This window comes from Zonotrichia albicollis, chromosome Z, assembly GCF_047830755.1.
Source record: "Zonotrichia albicollis isolate bZonAlb1 chromosome Z, bZonAlb1.hap1, whole genome shotgun sequence".
NCBI classification, from domain to species: domain Eukaryota; kingdom Metazoa; phylum Chordata; class Aves; order Passeriformes; family Passerellidae; genus Zonotrichia; species Zonotrichia albicollis.
Window position 1 is genome coordinate 68,045,739 of NC_133860.1, and position 14,172 is coordinate 68,059,910.

Sequence of the window (14,172 nt, forward strand, 5' to 3'; positions counted from 1 at the left end):
AAACACTGAGTGTTGGCCAGCCTGAAAAAGATCTTTTGAGGAGGAGGAGGGTTAACTGTGTACTAGATGAATAAAAAGATTAATGACTCTCCCACAGAGAGTCAAAAGTATTTATCTCTGGAGGCTTTGCTGTTACGGTGATTTCATAGAGAACAATAAATAGATTTCTAGTTGCCAGTTTTGAGAAGCAAATCCCAAATATTTCCACAGCATAGAATTAGTTCCCCTTGTAATACACTTTTCAATATAGTATTTGCTCTCAAAAGTATTTTGTCCAAGAGACTTTATTTTAAGATATGTTATAAAAATGTTCTTTGCTGTTTGAAATTAGTGTAATTGTTGATTGTAGTAAATGAAATTTTGATCACTGGTAACGACAGGTTGTTTCTAAGTGTATTTGAAAAAACAGGGAGTCAGATAATCTGTGTAGGTGATATAAGATGCTGCTGTTCCAGCCAGGTACTGTTGAGATGCCAGATGAAACATGAGCAGTTCAGCGCTGCGCTGTGAGTCTTGCCAGAGGAGTCAGATGTGTAGCACTTTACTCGGGCCTGTCTCTATTTAAAGGAGCACAGTTTCAAAAGCAGCAGCCACCTCAGGGAAACCTTGCAGTGGGACAAAATGTACAGAGTTACAGCTTTAAAGCTGGTAAATGGTTGCTTGGTTGTCACTATTATTTTTTAAAAAACGTTTACAAAAGCAGTTGCTGTAACTAAAGTTGCTTTTTTTCCCTTCTGTGTCTAAAGCATTCTCTAAAAACATCAGCTGAAGAAAGACTTTGTGTGCATGAGTGCATAGTAAGTTTTTATATGGCATTTTATGCACTTATCTTAAAATTATAAACACTGATTTAGCTTTATGAGATCACTGACGCCAGTAAATATGCCCTTTTCATAGAAGATAATTGAAGATTAATTGTGAAATAAGCCCTTTAGTCAGGAAAGGAGATGCGGTGGTTAATTGATCCAGAAATATAAGAACAGCATAATTTTAGGAGCATAGGCACTAAATTAAAAACTGATTATAAAGTCCTGCAATTTAGTTCCAGTAGTATAAACATTCATGTTTATTGCTAAGTCAATCTGCAACATACATAGAGAAGAAAAAAGGTTTTTTCACCTTATTTGTGGCCAAATATAGATGTTAAAATACTTGACTTTTTGGGGGAGGGGCTGAAATCTCATGTTTCTTGGCTCTTTTTTAGCTTTAATATTGAAATATGCAAACAGAATACATAAAAGGAGTAGAAAAATTACTGCTTGTAGGAAGGGCTAGCCACATATCCCTTAATCAACTTGATTCTGTGGTGAGGTAAGGAAAGATTGCAAAAATTTAAATCTAGATATTACGTATTTATTGCATTATACAGCCCAAAAATAGCATGAAAAGAAACCTCAAACCAAATATAAACAGAGAATGGAACATGTTCATTTGTTCACATTGCATTATCATTTATTTAAACAGTGCATAAAGGTAACTTTTTGTCCCTGGGATTGTTGATTACTGTCAGTCTCAATTTTTTTTTTTTTTTTAATCTAATGGTTCTGCAAAGCCGTGAGTTGTCTAATCTAAAGCCTTGCCCTGCATCTTGTGTTTCCAGACTCCAGTGAATCCTACTTTATATAAGAAGTCTCAGCTTCATTTCCCTGGAATACTGTGTGCAGTTCTACATGCCTGTATTGAAGGCCTATCCACTGGGAGAGGAGCAGATGCAGATGAAGTCTTCTAAGGTTGCTAGAGGAGCACAGGGCAAGAGACACAACTGGAAAAGTGTGTTTAGTCTAAGCATGTTGACACTAGCCTTAAAGGCAGGCAGAAACAGTACTGGGAAAGACATTTAAGCTGAGTATGAATGCTGGTGAGGAACTGTGCATACATTTTGGTGTAGTTGCTTATTCTCAGGCTGTGTCCTGGTCCCCTCCCTGCAGTTAGTGTTAATGTGGATATGTACAGAACCACATCAGGAAACTTATTCACACACTGTCCTGCCCATCTGCTTCTCACCTGAGACGCCATTCTGATTGAATTTGCTGTGTTGGCACAACAGAATGAATAGTGAAAATGCAACTGCTGGGTTATGTTACATAAGTGACAACCCACTTAAGAACAAGTTCTTCCAGTTCTTAAGATATGAGGCATGAGAAATAAGGTCCATGACTTAATTCTGTCTTTTTGAAAGCATCTAAATCTTCACTCGAAACTGTTAGCTGAAAGGTTCCAAATATAAATTATCTAAGCTATCAAATTATTGTTAAATCTACATTCTTAATTATTGGCTGGTGCAGATTTTCTTTGTATATGGTTTTGAGTTTTTCATTTGTGTCATCATTTAGTGAGAGCTTTTTTGTTGAAGTCTGTGTAATTTTTAGTACAAATAGTCTGGTGAAAGCTAGTGCCTCGTCATTGTATGTGAATTAAAGTTTGGATTACATCCACACTAGGGGGCTGTGTTGCTTTAACAATGTCTGTTTCAAAAAGTAATGTACTAAGAGCAGAGTCCAAACTGCATAAACAACTTGTAAGCAGTAGTTTTCCCTACATAATAAAGTGAACAGGAGTAAAACAGTAAAGGGGAATGACTTGCAATTTAAACACTTTATTTTCTGTTTACTTGGATAAAAAGTTGAAAAGTTGAAGGATAAAGTGATGGTCTCATTGTCATGAGATCAGTAGAAAGGCTGAGACCTGGTTACTTCCTGCTCCTGAGATCTAGGATGTAATAACCCAGTTTGTTGGAACTGAGGACTTGTAGGTTGCTCTTCATCAAGATTTATCAACCTGTAGCATTTTTTCTTCATAAAGGGGGATTTTCTATACAGAGCATATCCCAGTTACACTGCATATCCCACTGCCTCTGCTTTAGTCTCCTGTTTCTTTGACTGTCCCAGTTCTTGTATCGCTGCAGGGTGTAAGATTGCTTTGCTACAAACATTGCATTCCTTAAACTATCATTTTAGGAAGCCATTTGCTCTATATCCCGAACAAAACTGAGGTTCATTGTTTGATATCTTCTCCAACTTGCTTTCCAGGCCTCATGAGGGCGTTGACGTAGAGGTATACTGAAGCACAAGCGGACGCAGTATTGGAAAATTAACTGAATTTCCTCCCACCACTGTAAAGGCAGGTAATATCTTTTCTATCCTCAATTTCTTCTAAACACTTAGTGGATCTAAACAACTCTATTAATATATTCCCTTCTTTAAAATTGAAAAAAAATGGTACTTTAAAGAAACCGGTTTCTTATGGAATATAGCTTTGCACTGGAATGCTGAAGAGCTGTGGATACTGTTCCAAGGAAGTTAAAATAGGCAGCATTTATTATAGTAGGACCTTATTTAGACAACATAAATTCCCTTTAAGTTGCTGAATGTTATCTTTTTACATTGTTTGTATACTTCGAGCTACAACCTCTGTTAGAAGGAGGAATTCTATCAAGATTAGGAAGAGTTTAGACCATTCAAATATGTCTCTTCCTACCAAATATTAACATTTGATCATATAATAGTGGAGTTTCCTCACTTTTTTCACTAACTAATCTGCATATTGTTTAAAAAAAATGTGCAGAAGAGAGCATTAAGAAAATTTCTGTGTTTTCACTGTTCATGGAGAATGTCTCCATACATATCTTATCATAGTAATATTTTTCATAAGTAAATTACTTTCCTTTGGTGAAATAAACTGGTACACGGATTGGTAGATGATGGTTTTACTAAATTTCTGGTTGGTGAATCTTGTGTCCTTAGTATGAATAATCAGCCTCTGTAGGCATTTCTGCCTATTGTACTGGGTGTGGTCCAGCCTGGTGGATCCTGTTTCTTCCACTTTTTCTAAATTGTGGTTTTTTGATATGAAATCTGTCTAAGAACTGACAATGAAGTTAACTGAGATTTTTATTGTCTCATGAAAATAATTGCATGTCTAAACTGTGAATGCCTGAAACACTTCTCAGCCGACCATTTTTAAACAAAAATATATTACTTCACTGCCACTGAAACAATAAAATATATTACTTCGCTGCCTCCTAAACACTAATTTTAACACTAACATTTGTACTGGGAAGCCAAACAAAAAAAAAAGAGGGGAGAACAGGGTGCCCTTGGGCCCCTAATTATACCTCCACTTGCTGCAGAAGAAAAGTAGTGTTGCCAGTATTTTTCACTAAATTTCTACTGTCCAAAAGGAATTAATTTACCCAAAGTGAGGGCCAGTGATGAATTTCAGCCCCTGGAATTGTTGGGATATAAAACATGCTTATCATTGCAAACTGGAATCAGGGTCAGAAATTAGTAGGCAATGTTTGACACTGTTTATAGGTATCTGTAGCTGGAATTGCAATTCAGACTATCTCTTTAATCTTCTAAAACTGTTTTGGCTGCAGTATCTTTAATTTATTCTTATTTCATCAATGGTATTTACTAAGCAGATCTCCAAATGCCAATTTGTCCTCAGACCAGAAGATTTCATATTTATATTATTTATTTTGTCTTTTATGTTTATTTTATGAATAAGAAAGGCTTCCCTTGTTAATTTTAATATTAAGCAAAAAACAGAATCCTCTCATAAAGAACAAAAATTCTGTTTGCTGCTCTCATGATGTCTTAAACAAGGAACATGCAGGAAACAAAGCGCAGGAGGAAGGGTGTCTACTGATTATGATTGATTTTATATATCTGTGATTATATTCTGAAATGGCAGATGCATTTACTACTAATGTTTTAAATTACATATGTGCACATGTACATAACTTAGGAATTTTCATTTCTTTCTCCTTTATAAGCAGATGAGAGAAAATATTTGTGCTTTGCAGCTCCCTGTATTTTTCTTGGTAAAATGTTGCAATCAACACTTTGTCTTACTATTAAATTCTTCCTTTTGTCCTCTCTCTACTAATATCTTTAGCTACTGAATAAGATTAATAATCCCCATACTTTAGCTGCAGAAATTTAATAAACAAAGTTTTAATTAAAAAAAAAGAGAAGCACAATAAACTTAAAGGGTTCACCCTTCGCACTGCAGATTCTAGTAATTCTTTTCTGGTTTGTTGTGTGTTTACAAAATTGAGAAGGGGAGAAGGCTGGAAGAGAATTTCAGGTTTTTTTGTATTTAATTGAACTAACAGCATGTGCTGATAAGTAATAAATAACCATGACACAGTGACTAAATAAATTGGTTTCCTCAAGCAGTGATTCATTCACTGTCTTTCATAGCCATCAGGTTAAGAGACAGATTCTTTTTGTCAGCTTAAAGGAGAAATGTTCAATAATGTAACAAACTCCTTTTAATTCCAGCCACAGCAGCCTTTAAAATGCATTGAATTAATATTAATAAAAATGGAGCAATTAAACAAAGCTTGGGCTCCTCATTGACTTACAAATAAAATCTGCAGAATCAGTTATGAAGAAAGCATATTGTGGTGATTCAGTGCACTTTTCTGGAAGAAACATCACTCATGATAGGCAAGGTTCTTGTACTTTTGCAGAAGAAAGATTGTTGGTATTGAATCTGGACATGAGAAGGAATTCTGGACACCAGGAGGAATTTCTTCACAGAAGGGATTGTTAAACATTGGAATGGGCAGCCCAGGGAGGTGGTGGAATCACAATCCCTGGAAATAATCACAAAATTATTGGGCCATGGTATCTGGATGAGAAAGTGGTGGTCATTCAAAAGTTGGACTACATGATCTCAGAGGGCTTTTCCAACCAAAAGCTTTTCTGACCTTTCCATCACATAGTACAACAGCAGTGTGATAGAATAGCCTTGGAGGGACGCTGCCAAAGGGAAATTATGGGCTATTATAACTTGCACTGATAATTCAGACTGCATTTGTCAGTCATTGAGAAATTATGCTTATACACTGCAATTTTAAAAATTTGATTACTTTCAGGTTTTTGATGTTGAAGAACCCAGCTGATCCCAAACCCATTTCATCAAAGATAATTGGGGTGGTTGGAAGCGTATGCTTACAGAGGAGATGACAGTTCAGAACTTGTTCTTAGGCATGGCTCTTTCTTAGAAACCTTACCCTGACTGTCTGCATGGCAAGACACGACTTCAAATGTAGCAGAGTTTTTAGATAAAATAATCTTGCTACTTGGCTGCTTAAGTGTTACAAAAGGCAGTTTTAAATCCCAGAGGGCATCTTCAAACTTTTTTACGCAAGAAACCATGCCTACTCTAATTTTTTGAATCAGTTCTACATTTTCCTTTGTCAAATCTCTTCACTTGCCACACCAACAACCCTAGGTAAGCAACAGCCAACATTAGCTCTAATACAAAGAAAAAGGTTTGCTAGCTATTTTCTATGCCCTTTAAAGAAGAGTCAATCTGACAACACTGAAAACTCTTTATAATATATTCTTAGTGTCACTATGGTGTTAAAACAAGTTCTGACTGTATCTTCTGCTTTTACCTCAGCACCAGACCTACAAACAATATTGAAATTACTCATTACTTATGACATTTCCCACAAACACCTGTGTTTTAGGCCTACAAGTACCTTGCTGCATTTTCAGCTAATTTTTGCTCTCTTCTGTTGTGTTTATACTTGGAAATAATTATTAACCATATACAGGCTGTTATTTGTCTCTAACATTTATCTAACCTTCTGATTTGTCTTTCCACCCTTGTTATGACACTGTAAGGCCTTACACAGCATTGGTTCAATCCACAACACAATAAAGGACTGCTCTGCCTGTGCATCAGCATTGGTTATGCTGTTGTTATGCCTTGACAACAACTCCTAATGGTACTGCCCATAACAATACAAGAGGCACACCACTTTCTCAACACAGAAACATGGTTCCTGCTCCACATAATCTTTCTTCTCCATGTGGGCTGCAAAGTTACTGACATAATGCCTGATTTGCTGGTCATGTGAGTTCTTGAGAACTCTAGAGAGCTGTCAAAACAAAGCCAGAATGAACTGAATTAGTGCAAATATCTTTTTTCAGTCTTCTCTATCATGCCAGCTTATAGTTGTCACCTGTGCAATTCCATACTTTTGTTTCCTTTGAACTTAGGTTTCTTTCCCTCCATAAGCTCTGCTATCTTCCTAGACTTAATTTGTACCTCTTCTCATCCAATGGCTGATATACGTATTTTCTAAATTTTTTGGTTAGAATGAAACCTCTGACCCATGTTGATTATTTAAAAAAAAAGTTACTCAGTGCTCAAGGTTCTCAGAATAAAAGGCTCAAATACCAGCTGTAACTGAGCTTACTTATATTCTGTTGAGACCAGAGAATTTTCACAAATCCTGCCTTAATTATGTCCATGCTTTTTCTTTCTGTAGCTTTTCTTCTGTCTCTGTCACTGGATCCTGTTGTAACTTCTGGCAGACTGAAGAGCCCTCTGTTACCAGGTTTGTTCTTCCTAAGTCATGCTTTACAAAAGTGATAAATGCATCCACTGACCTGCTTCTAATACAGTAAAAAGATTGAGATCCTTAAAATCTTCCTCTGCACTGCACCTTTTCCAGTTACTTAATGAATCCTTAATCAGGTCTTCCAGGAATCCTCTCCAGCATTCTGATGCCCTCCTTGACGTGAGAACATTGAATCAGTATAAGATATTTAAGGCCAGCAGGAACCTCAGGAGGTCTCTGCTCCAACCCCCTACACCTGGCTCAGCCACAGAGTCAAGGCATTATCCCATGGGAAACCCTCCAAGGAGGGAGACAGCACGACCTCCCAAAACTCAGTCATTGAAAAGGGAAAATGTTTCCCTTATCTCCAGGTCTCTGTCCTTGCTCAGCTTTGTGCCCAGCAGGACGCGGGACCTTTTCCTCAGGCCTGTCCCAAGGCCCATTGGCGTTGCTGCTGGAGCTCTGCCTGACAGGAACACAGCTGAACAGTGCTTCTGCCCAATGGATGGGAGATGCTGGACCCTTTCGTCTGCATATCCTGGTCTCTATGATGGACATGAGAACTAGAAACATTATTTTATTAGCATTAGCACACATGCCAGCTAGAAAATACATCTCTGGTCTCCACTCCTTGATAATTTCTTGGTAATTTTCTCCACTCAGGCATGTCCTCCTGCAGTAATGTCCCACCTTATGAATTGCAACTGTACTGGATGTGTGATCCACAGCATTTTTTGTCAACTCTTTGGTTTTATTTTTGTATGCCCATCATGAAAACTTCCTCACTCTTCTTTATTTCAAGCTCTATATTTAGAATGAGTGAGAATTTGAACGAACTGTGTTGTGGAGCAGGGCAAACCTAAGGTGTCCTTTACTGAGCTGGTCAGCTAAGGCATAGAAATTTGAAACCCAGTCCACAAAGCTACTCAAACATCATGCTGACTATTAGAGTGAATAACATTTTTTAGCTTCTGTTATATGTTAAGCTTGAGGTTCCCACCTTATTCTTTATTTTATCAATAAAATGGGCATCAGGCATCCTTTTCACTGTATCTTCATGGTGTCTTGCTCTGCTCTCAGTCTACTGTTGGTGGTCACAGAACTGCCTCTTTCATACCTGTGAGAGAAAATTGACACTCTTTTATGGGTAAACTGATAATCTATAAATCTTGTTTTGGCATTTTAATTATGGTCTTTCAGACTTGCCTCTGAGACTAGAGGTGTTGGGCAGTTATAGTAAATACAAATGGGGTTTACATAGTAAAAGAACTCATACACCTCCTCAGGGCAGCTGCCTCTGCAGTCGTGTTCAAACTAGTTTTTATCTTTTTATTTTCCCTGCACTTGTTTCTCATGTGCCTTCTTCCTGTCTCTCTGGTTTTAGGTTGTGGCTCAATCTCACCGTGAAGGTTTTTGCTAGCAATATTTTGATCTCTTGGACCACTCTATATGCCTTCCCAGATAACTAGAAATTGTTCTTATATCTTTAAAATACAGCCAGTTCTTGAGGTAATCCTGAGGCTTATATAGAGGAAAATATTAGAAATAGAATTCTTACCTGCCAGACATTCTTCCTGATCCTGTCCCTTTCATGTGTTTTTTTCTCTTCCTTTTCTGTGTGAGAAGGACAGTCTGGTTTTAATGAGCCCCATTTCTCCCTCTGCTACTGAGAAAAGAAAGGATTTTTGTTGCTCATAGCCAACAACTCTTTTGTTGGCAGCAACTAGAGATTTTTAACACACTATGTGCTGTATGGAGAAAAAGGTATTGAACAGAGGTTTTATGAGAAAAAGAAAAGAAAAAAGAAAAGAAAAGAAAAGAAAAGAAAAGAAAAGAAAAGAAAAGAAAAGAAAAGAAAAGAAAAGAAAAGAAAAGAAAAGAAAAGAAAAGAAAAGAAAAGAATTGTTTTTTACAGAAATTGTTTTGATTTGTGACCTAAGTTATAAATTCCAAAGTAGATGATAATATGATTTCTTGGTGTTTTTGATATAATGTTGTCCTTAATACAGACCTGAAAAATTCCCATATGTGTTTAGCTTTAGACAAACATACTTTCGTAAATTATTAGAACTGGTAGAGTATAGTAGAATTTTTTTCAAAATTTGGTATAGAAAGCTTTACTGCTGTACATATTTTACTTTACAGTGTTCAAAACATGTTTTGGCACCCAGATGGTACAAAGTTTCAAGCAGAAGGAGAGCTAATCACAAAGTGCCTAAGTAGTGAATAACCTTAAAAAGTTTCAAAGAGTCTATATTTCTAATAGTTGACAATTAAAAACTGAGGGAGAGTGTTTACGGTAGCCTGGCACATTTTTTTTTAACAACTGCATGCTCCTCATTAGAGTCTTTGTTGTATGTCCCTTTCTGTAGCCTATCCTCTTCTTCCAATAAGACCAATTATTTCCAAATGACTGGACTATCATTTTCCATACTGTACGTATTACTTGCATTTATAGATTGTTATATAAAAATAAAAAAGATCCTGAGTAGTGTTGTGCTTTTTTCTACAGTATGATGTCTGACTCGATAGTTCCTTTACATTTAATGTATTTTTGTTACTGAAAATATTTATTTTGCTTACACTACTAATGAATACACTGCTATTATATTTAGATATAAGTTTCAGGGGCTATCTGCAAAGGATCAGGAGCAGATTTCTAAATACTTTATTAGACTGTCTGAATTTGTATGTTAGTCATACTGCAAAATTAAATTGAGGGGTAATCTCTTTTGTCAAATTTTAGGCATGCTATTATTTCAGGTCTCCAGATTTTTTTGTGGCTCAGAAATGCAGCAGAACTGTTGGTTTGTGAAGGTTTTATCAGCTACAAAAGCCTGTTTCTGTATGACTAAAGAGGAATAAAAGCACACTACTACTGGTTCCCACATGTTCATATATGCTCAGCATTTATGTCCATATGTACATAAACAAGAAGCCTTTCCTTTTACCAGCAGATGGAGGTAGCAAAGGATGCCCTTGGGAAAGGAGTAACTGGAAAACAATATGGGACACTGAATGGATGAGTTCGCTGCACAAAAATTATTGAAAGAAAAATCAGAAACAACTCATGGCCAGTATTGATGAATTTAGTGGCTGCCAGTGTTTTCCTCAAGTAAATGTTTTCATTCCATGAAAATCCACTGCCATAGTTTATGAAAGCTGAGTGGACTCATTTGGTGAATATGCCTGAACTAAACACTCTTTAGTAAATAGGATTCTCCTCTGAATCCCTGCCTTTTGCCAAGAGGATCACGGAGAATCATAAATTACACAACAAATTGTTTATTTTAGTAGTTGCTTAATATGAGTATCTCTATGGTGTAGTAGTGGGGTTGGAGGAAATAACAGACAAGACATTGCAAGAGATTTTGTGGACAGTTTAATTTCTTCATCTGTAAATGGAAAAACTTTAAGTAAAGGCAGGTATAATAAGGTTGGCTTATTGTGCTATGATGGTAGGATGTGAGCAAAGAAGGATGCATTTCTTCAGTAATAAAAAATTGTATGTCACACCAATTAACTTTTAATTTTTTAAGAGTTACTGAAACATTAAAACATAGATAGGTTGTGAAGATAGGTTGAGGAAGTTAACACTGTTCAACCTGAAGAAGAGAAAGTTTCCTGGAAACCTCATAGCAACCTTCCAGTATCTTTGGGTGGCCTACAAGGAAGCCAGAGAGGAAATCTTCATCAGGAGCTGTAGAAGTAGGGAGGGGGAAACAATGATTTCCAAGTGGGAGTAGGTTTGAATTAGATAGATTGATTAGATATTACAAGGAAATTTACTGAACAATTGTGTCACTGCAATTGTGGGACAACACGGAGAATAATGCCCAGCTCCTGTACTCCTTAAACCTACATTTCCTCTGAAACAAAAGACTGTGACATGGTGTCTTAACATCTGCAAAGCTCTGAAACTTAACAAGGGCGAGTGCCATATTCCACACCTGGGATGGGGCAACTCTGGTTGTGTGTGTGGACTGGGGAACGACAAGCTGAAGAGCAGCTCGATGGAAAGAGATGTGGCCAATGTCAAGCTGAACGTGAGCCAGCAGTGCCCTGGCAGCCAGGAGGGCCACCCGTGTGCTGGGGGCATCAGGCACAGCATCACAGCCAGGCAAGGGAGGGGGTTGTCCTGCTCTGCTCTGCTGTGGGGCAGCCTCACCTCCAGTGCTGGGGCAGTTTTGGATGCCACAACGTAAGAAAGACATTGAGCTATTGGAGAGTGTCCAAAGGAGGACAGTGAGGATGGTGAAGGGGAAGCCGTAGGAGGAGTGGCTGAGGTCACTTACTCTGTTCAGCCTGGAGGAGACTGAGGGGAGAACTCATTGCAGTTACAACTTCTTTATAAGGGGAAGAGAAGGGGAAGATGCTGATTTCTTCTCTGTGATGACAATGACAGGACCAAAGAGAATGGCCTGAAGTTGTGGCAGGGGAAGCTTAGATTGGATATTACGAAAAAGTTCTTCCCCCAGAAGATTGACTGGAACAGGGTCCCCAGGGAAGTAGTCACAGCACCAAGGCTCACAGAGATTGAGAAGCATTTAGACAATGCTCTCAGACACGTGCTGTGACTCTTGGGGATGTCCTGTGCCAGAACAGGAACTGGACCTGATGATCCTGATGGGTCCCATCCAACTCAGCATATTCTAGTTCTGTGATTCTAATACACATGTGCATCATGGAACTGTACATTCTTCTGTTTTTTCCAATGAGATTTTTCAGCACAGGAATTGTTAGTCCATTTTCTACATATATCATTTCTGTAACATATCAAGTTGCTACATCATGGATAAAGTTCCAGAAGTAATTTCTTGCTAGGATGTGAGTGAGTGATAAAAGCCTGAGTGATAAAAGCCACAAAGTCACTTTTGTCACTACTCAGAAGGCATTGAGACCTTTGGAAAATTACACTTCTGCACATGCATTTACTCAGAAGTCATTGAAGCCTTTGGAAAACTACACTCCTGTACATGCATTAACCAGGTTAACTCTGTAAATTCACACAGCAGTCTGAAGAGGTTTCTTGAAGAAGCTGACTGAGCTTTCTCATCAAAAAAAAATGGACACTATACAGCCTAGAGTCACTCCTGGCCACAGCAGTGGAACTCAGTACTTAGAGAATTCACAATGTGTAGCTGGAAAACGTGTGCATAATTTGACGGAGAGCTCATTCAGGCCTTGCAACACTGTGCCTGAGGGGCTTTTCTGAAAGGTGGAAGGATGAACTGAAAAACTTTGCAGGCTCTGTTTGTAGTGATGTTCTTTTCACTTTAACAATCAAAACAAAGTTGTATTTTTAGCAGAGCTATTACAGGAATTAGCAAATAAACAAATGCGGGAGAAAGACAAGAAACTGTTCAAGCTGTTTTGCTTCTGATATAATTTTCTCAAATGAATTGACTTTTCTCTAGGGGAAGGCAAATTATTGCATGTGAATGTGAATAAGAATTGACATACTCTTCTGTGCTTGTCACAGTCATCTGAGAAATGTCAGCGTCCTCTTCCCATTTTCTTTTATACCAAGAGGAAAAATTATTGAGAGTGGGATCTGAAACTCAGAGATTTCAAATGTTTCCCTCTGACCAATAAGTCTGATGTCATTCCACCCAGGATTACATTAACTGTTGTGGTTTCTTAGGTGTTTGTGGTGGCACATTTGCACCTCAGGAAAGCCTCCAACTTTGAGTGCACCACTTGGCAGAAATACATATAAGGAGCATTGTTGTAAATTTTGTCAATCTGTCTTTCTAATCTCCTAAAAGAGATCTGACCTCATTCTGGCTCAATTGGTGTTTACAGGTCCTCTACATTTAGTATAATTTGGAGCTTTCACAAATGTAATATTTATTAAATATTACATTTAAACATTTATTAAATATTACATTTAAACATTACATTATTCAACTCTAAAATGCTATACAAGAAAGACTTTAAATAGAACCAGAACTGACTATGTTCCTTTTCCATGAGTATCTGGGTACCTTTGAAAATTTACACCGCTGCCTTTCACTCCTAACTCTGTCACTCAGATTCTGTAAAAGATCATCTTTGTCCAAACAAATTTGAATGTGAGTTTTGAGGTAAGTTTCCTTAAAAATGCTGAAACTTGAAAACATGAAAGTGCTGTATCAACATCCAAATACAGTTCATCTAGTCCCATGTTCCCTTTATTTCCAAATCTTAGAAGTCAAATAACAGGAAAAAGCTGTTCCATTTGGTCATATTTTATCTTTAAATCCTCTGTCTGGTGCAACAACCAAGCAGATATGGGAATAAACTTTGTGCCAGCTCAAGCAGTTTCTTTCTGAAGGCTGAGTAAAACCAGCACTCCTCCTTCAAGGAACTGCTAACAAAAGAAAGTAAAACATTTTAAAAGTGCCCTAGTACAGTTCAGCACGTATTTTACCTACAGTAACCTCTATACTGTGAACTGACACTGCATTTCAACTGTTAGTTCTTGAAGTTTTTTAACTTCCCTCATATTTTTGTCCTCCATTTCCTGCCCCCTCTCCCCCCATCATTTGTCAGATTTGTATGTATGAGATGGTGATTAGCAAGATGCCTTTTTATCAGGGAAAAGTAGTTAGCTTTTCTGTGCAGGAAATTTGAGAAAGGAGAGAAACTGAGCTCAAGCATGATGAATATCAAAATTTCAAAAATCTTGAAAATTACATTCTGTGACATTTAAAAATATAGTTGCCTAAATTTGAAGTACTTTTTATTTTTTTCTGCACTTTTAAGCTTGGGCTAGTGTCTTTAATCTCTTCTTTGCAAATGGGACTAAAAGCTTACTTTGGAAA